Source organism: Ursus americanus, chromosome 9 (assembly GCF_024610735.1).
Source record: "Ursus americanus isolate L20-20 chromosome 9, mUrsAme1.1.p, whole genome shotgun sequence".
NCBI classification, from domain to species: domain Eukaryota; kingdom Metazoa; phylum Chordata; class Mammalia; order Carnivora; family Ursidae; genus Ursus; species Ursus americanus.
The window spans coordinates 37,725,467-37,735,055 of record NC_142135.1 but is presented as its reverse complement, the minus strand read 5'-3'; positions in this window follow the sequence as shown (position 1 = coordinate 37,735,055).

Genomic DNA, 9,589 nt, shown 5'->3' with positions numbered 1-9,589 from the left:
TTAAGGAGGTAACTGAGGTTAAATGAGGTCATAAAGGTGACCACGATCCTGTAGAACTGGTGGCCTTATAAAAAGAAGAAGAGGGGCACTTAGCTGGCTCAGTTGGTGGAGCATGCAACTCTTGATCTCAGGGTCATGAGTTCAAGCCCCACACTGGGCATAGAGCTTACATTAAATGAGTAAATGAGTGAATGAGTGAATGAAAGAAAGAAAGAAAGAAAGAAAGAAAGAAAGAAAGAAAGAAAGAAAGAAAGAAAGAAAGAAAGAAAGGGGGAGGAAAAGACACCAGAGCTCTCTCTCCCTCCACGCACACACGGACAAAAGGTCGTGTGAAGACATAGGGAGAAGGCAGCCATCTAGAAGCCAAGAGAGAGCCCTGAAGACAAACCAACCCTGCCGGCACCTTGATCAGAGACCTCCAGTCACCAGAACTGTGAGGAAATTACTTCTGTTGTTTAAGCCCTCCAGTCTGTGGTATTCTTTCATGGCAGCCTGAGCTGACGAAAGACATCCTGTTACTCTCGTTCCCATCACACAGGAACTGCTCTCAAACTCCAGTCCTCAGCTCCAGTTACGTAAAATTCTCCAAAGACACCCCACTTCTCTATTCTAAACCTTTGTTCATGTAACTCCTCATCATCACTCTACCTCCTGTTCTTTTTATTATTATGTGATGTTAGTCACCATACAGTACATCATTAGTTTTTGATGTAGTGTTCCATGATTCATTGCTTGCTTATAACACCCAGTGCACCTTGCAATACGTGCCCTCCTTACTACCCATCACCGGCCTATCCCAATCCCCCACCCCCCTCCCCTCTGAAGCCCTCAGTTTGTTTCCCAGAATCCATAGTCTCTTATGGTTCGTCTCCCCCTCTGATTTCCCCCCCTTCATGTTTCCCTTCCTTCTCCTAATGTCCTCCATGCTATTCCTTATGTTCCACAAATAAGTGAAACCATATGATAATTGTCTTTCTCTGCTTGACTTATTTCACTTAGTGTAATCTCCTCCAGTTCCGTCCATGTCTACCCGATTGTTTTAATAAAGACTTCATTATTTCTTAAGGCATAATTGTAGGCAAAGTTTGTTAATCTCTCTTTTAGTTCTTCCTGCCAGTGACTGGAGTCTATTTGGAAGAGGAGACCATAACTAAAGCACCAGTGGGGGTCTTCTTACTCTAATTGCCGACAAAACGCACATAGGGAACTAAAGAACCTCTAAAGGGCAGGAATCATAAAGGAATTGCCGGCTTGATAAATTCGCATACGTCCATCCCTTTCACAAACATAGATTTCATTCGATGCCAATAGAAGAGTAAGAAGCTGATAATTGTCTTGGCCAAACTAGATGTAACTATGAAATAGTATTTTAAAGTAATTAGGTATTCCGTATTACAGCTTTTTGTTTTTATTTTTCTAAGAAAATAATGCCATAACATATTTAATCTGAAAAAGATATGCCATTTATCAAAAACATTCTTTTTGGGGGAAGACGATAGATTTGTACTGAAGTGGTTGAAGTTCTCACATATATTCACAACATGACTCCTCAGGATTAGGAGGTCACAGCATGGACAAAAGGAATTTCTTCAAATAGCAACCATACTTCATATTTGCAATTCACTCGCACCACATTCTAAGCGTTAACAAATCGCGCACACGTGCACACACACACACACAGACACACACACACACACAATGACTTCAAATAAGTCATCAAATTGAGGACTTATTAGATGTAGTAAGGCCACATTGGAGTAATAAATTTACTAACTGCCGAAGTTTTTTGGTTTTGGTTTTTTTTAAATTATGATATCAGTTCCTTTGTGAGCTTTTGAGTATCTGAGGTTCCTCATTTACATAAACGCTTTGGTCTTTCCCAGAAAGCGCACCTGTGCCTTTCTTTTCTGCTCAGCCACCAGAATAGCTACTCATTCTTATGGACATGAGATCTCAAAGGAGGTTTGAGGTATTATTTTTTTTCTGTCTTCCAGCAGAGGCTACTTACCACTTCTAAAGAAGTTTTCCTTTAGGTAATAAACGTTTCACAGGTTCAGAAATAAATCTTAAAATTTAACTGGAACTTTAGCAGCCACTGGTTATATTAATAAATGACATGGGCTGGCATATCTACAAATTGACTACTAGCATTATCCAGCAAAGTGGGCCTCAATGAAATATAACACTTAAATAAATATTATAACTCTTAGGAAGCATTTCCCAAGAAGGTATTTTAAATTTAAATGACACTAACTAATATATATTACCCAGAAAATGATTATCGTCTTGGAAGAAATTTTTCTATGCATCAGTAATAAGCTTCTTTCCAATTTTTAAAAGGTGAATGAAAACTTCTTTTAGGAGGAAGGAAGGAAAGAATATCTCAGAGGACAGAGCTTGGCTTCTCTGAAAATTCCTTCTGTGACCCCACTCATGTGTGAAGCCCAAACGTGTACCATATAAAATAGTTCCCATTGCTTCAGCTGTATTTGGTACAGAGACAATGAATGATTTTGTGTGATTCAGAGTGTGTGTCCATTCTTAGTCACTGTTCAGATTTCAAATGTCACCAAAACTCAATGGCTTCTCTGAGCCTAGAGACATGGCTGTGCCATTCCGCTTCTGTGATTTTTGAGGTTGTTAATATGACGCGGTGCACAACCATTCTGTAGGTTACGCTTCAACAAAACAAAACAAAACAAAACAAAGAACTTATTTTATTCTGATTAAAAGGATAATATATGTTCCTATAAAGTACTCAAACAATTCTAAAGATTATACAGAAAAAAGTAAGAACAGGGCGCCTGAGTGGCTCAGTTAAGCATCTGCCTTCAGCTCAGGTCATGATCCCCAAGTCAGGCTCCCTGCCCAACAGGGAGACCACTTCTCCCTCTCTCTCTGCCCTTCCCCCTTCTCTCTTTCTCTTTCACTCATTCTCTCTCAAATAAATAAAGAAAATCATTTAAAAAAAAAAAAAAGGAAGAAAGAAAGAACCACCTAAAAACTCTAGTTCCTAAATGTGACTGTGGTAAACTATTATAAAGATTTTGGGGACTATCTTTCTAGATGTCTTTCTATTCATGTATACACATATACACATTCTAAAATTCTAGTGAGCTAATAGTAAGCATGTTATTTTGTAACCTGATATTTTTTTCACTTAGCAGTGTGGCTTTACATATCAGTGGATAATTGATATGCATAGATATATGTCATATTTTTAATGGCTGCATAATATTCCTAAACTTGTATATGTCACAATGTATTCAAATAATCTTCTTTGGGTTTCTTCTAATTTTTTGAGAAAATAAACAACAAAGTAATGATTCTGTGATTTCACTTTTGTGTATCTGTCCAATTATTTCTTTTGGACAATTTGCTAGCAATGAACTTTGCCAGATCAAAAATATCCACCTTTTGAGCTTTTGATTTTTCTTAAATCTGTATTGCCAAATTGCCTTCAGGAAGTTTGTACTCTTACCAGCACTGTGTGAGAATGTTAGTTCCCCTGCAGCCTTGCAAACATGGAGTTTCGTCCATCTTTTCCAGCTCTGGCAATATAAGAAGTGCATTAGTTCTATTTCTGTGTAACAAATTATCATAAACTTAGCAACTTAAAACACATACATTGTTTCTCGGGGTCTGTGAATTGGGAGTTCGGGCTCAGTTTCACTGGGCCCTCTAAGTTCCCTTACAATTTTTGCTGCAATCAAGGTGTGCACCAGGGCTGGGGTCTCAGCTGAAGGTTCGGTTAAGGAAAGATTTGCTTCTACGTTCAATTACATGGTTGTCGGCAGGATTCAGTTCCTTTTGGGTTGTGAGTGAAGGCTGCAGTTTGCAGCTGACTATTGGCCAGAGGCTGCCCTCAGTTCCTTGCCATATGTGCCTCTCCAACATGGCGACTTGTTTCATCAAAACCATCAAGGGAGTAAGTTGGCTAGCCAGATGGAACTCAGAATCTTTTGTAATCTGATCATAGAAGTGACATACTGGGCAGCTCAGTCGGTTAAGTGTCTGACTCTTGATTTTGGCTCAGGTCATGATCTCAAGGTTGTAAGATTGAGCCCGGAGTCAAGCTCCATGCTGAGTTGGAGCCTGCTTGAAATTCTTCTCTCCCTCGCCCCCTTCTCTCTCTCTCTCTGAAAAAATAATAATAATAAAATAAATACAAAGGGGAAAAAAAGAAAAGAAAGAAAGAAATGACATTCCCTCAATGTTGAGGTAGTCTATTGGTTCTTAGAGGCAAGTTATTTAAGGAGATGGGATTATACAAAGCCATAAATACCAGAAGGCAGGCAGAGATCATTAGGGGTCATCTTGGAAAATGCCTACCACAGTCTACCCTCTGGTCCCCAATGATTCACATCACTTCCACATGCAAAACACATATCATCCTCTCCTAAGGCCCTCAAGAGTTTCATCCCTATATTATAGCATCTGCTCAAAGAACAGAATCTCATCATCTAAATCAGGTCCAGGTACAGATGAAGCTCCTTAAGTGTAGTTTTGTGAGGTATATCTCCTGGAGCACAGTTCTTTTTAATCTGGGGAAACTGTGAAAGAGATAAGTTTGTTTCCTTCCAGGCACCTAATGTACAGTGATGTGACAGGCAAAGAAAAACAGCTATCGGCATTCCCAATCAATGTGGGGGAAACGGTGGATACAAAGACAGCAGTGTCCAGAGCAATTCAGAAATACATCTCAGCAAATTCTGGACGTTCTTTGATTAGGCTTCAAGGTCTAATTCTCTGTGGTTCTTGGCTCCACCCTCCAGACTCTTGGTTCCATATTCTGAGTCTCTGTTCCTTTTCATGAAAGGTAGTATAAGTTTGCAGCTATGTACTTTTCTCACCCAGCCTCCTGCCAGTAGAATTTTGGAAGCCCAACACCTTCTTTTCATTTTCTACTCCTCTGTCCCATTCAGTCCAAAGTCACAGTGTTTTGGGTGATGTAATTTTCTCATAAACTTGGTGGGTCAACTATGAATTTCGCTGGGGTTGATTCCATTGGACCAAAGCCAGTCCAAAATCTCTTCTGGGTAAGACCTTTTCTACTTCAGGCCTCAGGCCCCTGTTGCTTTTGCTGAGGAAAAAATGCTGTTAAACTTCCTAAAAGGCCTATGGGTTAATTGAGAGGCTTCTTAAAGCCTACCTTTAATCTCCCTCAAAGCTCCTTTGTGTGACTGAATAGTCTGATCCTTTGATCTTTCTGAGGTTTTTACAAAAGATTGTATAGTCACACTCCCAGCTTTTTCTCTACGCCACTTTCCCAGTCAGTGCTCAGAAGCCGTTCCTTCACTTTAGCATCTGTTTCCATCTGAAGAGGTTGAAAAATTTCCAAATCATCAAGTCCTGGCTTCTTTTGTTTCATAATTTTTCTCATTTCTCTCCTCTTGCATTTCACTATAAATATTAAGAAGAAACCCAGTGGCACTTTCTCAACACTTTTGCTTGAAAATTTTCCTGACTATATATCTTAAGTTCATCACTCACAGGTCCTGCTTTCCACATAATTGCAGGACACATTTGGTTAAATTTTCTACCTTTACAAAACAAAGACGTCCCTTCCTCCAAAGATGTCCATTCCAAAAACATGTTGCTCATTTCCTGTTAAGCCTTACTGGCATTGTCTTTAAAGTCTGTATTTCTTGTCACAAACTAGTCAAAGCAATTGGGCTTTCTCTTTCATGCTCCTCATAATTTTTCTATCCTCTGACCCCTGCTTGGTTTCAAAGCCACTCCCACATTTTTAGGTATTTATTACAGCAAGACCACTCTACCAGGTACCCAAATACCACAATTAGTTATCTATTGCTACAAAACAATATTACCACAAATTTAATAACTTCAAACAATACCCATTTATTATCTCACAGTTTCAGTGACTCAGGAATATAAATGCAGCTTAACTGGCTGCTCCGCTCTGGTGTCCTTAGAAAGGTGTTGGCCAGGACTGGAGTCTTACCTGATGCTCAAACAGGGAAGATTCTGATTCCAAATTCATGTGGTTGTTAGCAGGTTTTAGTTCTTCCTGGTTTTTCAGACTGAGAGTCTTGCTTTCTTGCTGGCTGCTGGTAGGAGGCCACCCTCAGTTTCTTGCCCCATGGGAAGAGCTTCCTCAGGAAAGATCTCTTCACCAAACAAGCTAGCGAAGAGAAGGTAGTATCTTCTAGCAAGATGGCAGCACCATCTTATGCAATATAATCATCATGTATAAATGGTTATTGGGTTTTTATTCACATTAACACGAGTATGGGGGTGCCTGGGTGGCTTAGTCAGTTAAGTGTCTGACTCTTGATTTCAGCTCGGGTCATGATCTCAGGGTTGTGAGATCCAGCCCCTACTGGGCTCCATGCTGTGCATGGAGCCTGCTTAAGATTCTCTCTCTCTCTCTCCCTCTGCCTCCCAACCTCCCCACCACCCGGGATGCATGCACACGAGCACGCTCTTGATCTATCTCCCTAAAAAACAAACAAACAAAACCATGAGTATCAACTATTTTTTAAAAATATGTCCTGGGGGTGCCTGGGTGGCTTAGTTTGTTAAACATCCAACTCTTGGTTTTAGCTCAGGTCATGCATGATCTCATGGGTCCTGAGCTCAAACTCTGAGTTGGACTCTCCTCTCGGCAGGAAGTTGGCTTGAAAATTCTCTCCCCCTGCCCCTCCCCCTACTCGTGCTCATGCTCTCGCGTTCTCTCAAATAAATAAATAAATCTTTCTAAATAAATAAATAAGTCCTGAACATTGGCTATGTACTAGGCATTATACTAAGTACAGGGTGAAGTTCAATGATGAGCAAATTCAGACAGAGTTCCTGTTCTCATGGAAATTATAGTCAGAGGGAGAGAGAAAATAATTCTATGAATAAATGTGAAATTACAATTTTGACAAATACTATGAAAATTTGTGGTGCTGTGAAATATGTAACATGAGGAAGGGACCGGATCTGGGTGGTTGGGCACAGCCTGGGGGAGGATGTTTCATTTGAGATATAAAGAATGAGCAGGAATTAACCAGGGAAAGCCCAAGGAAGAGCAAATACAAGGGGCTTGGAAGAGCAGAAAGCATCAAGTGATTGAGGAATGAAAAGTGTGATTAGAGCAAAGAAACCAAGGGTTACCTTCAAATTCTCATCTGTCCTTTGGAGTCTACACCTATATATTCTCTTGCTTATTTGATTCATCTGGATATTTTGTAATCCTTAAGTCAATGCATACAAAACCACGCTACTGATTTTGACTTGCCAAGCTTAGTTCTTTCCAATATTCTTTAGTTTAGTGAATGGCACTGCCATCTGTCCAACTGGAAGTGAGAAACCTAGGAGTCATTCTTGACAATTCCATCGTCCTCAGTACCTCACCAAAATCTTAAGTACTTTCTCACTAGTTACAGCAGTGCTCACCATAATCCAGATATACCATATTTTCTCACGTCAAGCCTTTACTTTTGCTGGTCTCCATGCCTAGAAATTCATCTCCACCCCCTCTCTTCTCTTCTTAGCAACATCCTACTCATCCTTCAAGACTTAACCTAAACATACTGCATTGACATTCCGCTATCCCTGTGCAGAAACAATCTCTCCCTCCTCGGTGATACCAAACACTTTGTATTACACCTCATCATCCCTGTTACAGGTTGAGTTCTCTGGAAAACGGACTTTGAGATAGATCAGCATAAAAGGAAGTGTTCTTGGAAACAATGCCTGTGGAAGGGAGAGAAGGAAGTAGGACTGGGCAGAGGAAAAACTGAGCTGTGATGCAGTGCTAACAATCCTCACCCAAGCCTATGGAGTGCTCCAGGGCTGGGATTGTCCTTTAAAATCGTCCGGAGTTAGGACCAGGAGGCCAGGAGGCCAGGACTTTATACCCCCAGGCTGTTGAGTGACTGGATATGGACTATCCCTGGAAGGAGCTTCAATATATGAATTTGAAAGGGGGGACACAAACCTTCAGTCCATAACAGTATAGGAAGCTTCCATTCAAGTAAGCTCATCTTTGAGGACTGATGAAAGGAAGATGTAGACTTGGGTCTTCAAAATGTAGACTATTACCATTATAAACTCCTGGGCCACAGGAGGGTGATTTTATGATAAAGCAGGAAACTACAGTTGAGTGTCCCAAGACTTTGGAACTATGGTCAGGAAAGGGTTATCCTCGGAATAAATTAGTGAGCATTAGTAAATAATGAAATTATCTGCAGGGGTGCCTGGGTGGCTCAGTCATTGGGCGCCCTAACCCCCAATGTGACTGTAATTGGAGATAGGGCCTTTAAGGAAATAATTAAGGTTAAATGAAGTTATAGCTAGGGCTCTGATCTGATAGGATTAGTATCCTTATGAGACATGAGAGAGTTCAAAGGCTTTTTATCCACCTCTTGGGATACAGCAGGAAGGTGACCATCCATAAGCAGGAAGAGAGTCCTTACCAGAAACCGACCATGATGACACCTTGATCCTGGAATTCCAGACTCCAGAACTGTGAGAAAATAAATCTTTTGTTTTAGCTCCTTTTATTATGGCAGCCTGAGCAGACAAATACACATTCTAATCCCAAGAACCGATCACACAGTATACTGAAAAAGAGGAACAGCCAAAGGGTCAAAGCAATGGGAAGACAGCGTTCTACTCCGAGCTTGGACACTCTGACTCTAGGGTATGACAACTCTTTGAAGCCTTCCTTTCCTCGTCTATGAAATGAGAGACTTAAGTAGAACTTCTTCGGGCCCCTTCAAAACTTCCTAATTAAAAGGGTTGGATTACATATTGTGGGCTATGACTCAAGCAATTGCAATGCCAGGATTCTATCCTTAAGAAGTAATTATGGATAGTCACAAAGATTTAGTTATAAGCATGTTCATGACAGACTTGCAATCAAAGCAAACAAAAACAAAACCAGACAATAAACCCTGTAATCCAACCATCCAACAATAAAATATGTTAAGTTACAGTAGAGCCAGACAATAAAATAAGTGAATATTTATTGTGTAAACCTATAGAAACTGCTTTTGTCAATAAACATCAAGGATGGGGCACCTGGGTGGCTCAGTCAGTTAAGCACCTGACTCTTGATCTCAGGTCAGGTCTTGATCTCAGGGTCGTGAGTTCAATCCCTAATTGGTTCCATACTGGGCATGGAGCCTACTTTAAAAAATAAATAAATAAAGGATATAGTACTGAGAAACTTTGTTTTTTAAAATCATAGATTGGCAAAAATTTTGTTAGAAATTCCCTCAGTGGGGCACCTGGGTGGCTCAGTTGTTTAAGTGTCTGCCTTCTGCTCGGGTCATCATCCCCGGGTCCTAGGAGGGAGCCCCATATGGGGAGGTCCCAGCTCTCAGCGGGGAGCCTGCTTCTCTCTCCCCCCTCCCCCCCACACGTGTGTGTGTGTGTGTGTGTGTGTGTGTGTGTACGCACGCGCGCGCGCGCTCTCTCTCTCAATAAATAAAGTCTTAACAAAGAAAAAAAAGAAGTTCCTTCAGTAAGCATGGTACATCCCACTCTTACAAGAATCTGAGCCATGCAGATCACTTTTTAAAAATTTCTTTGACCTGCTTTATTGAGGTGTAGCAACATAAACTATAATATTCCA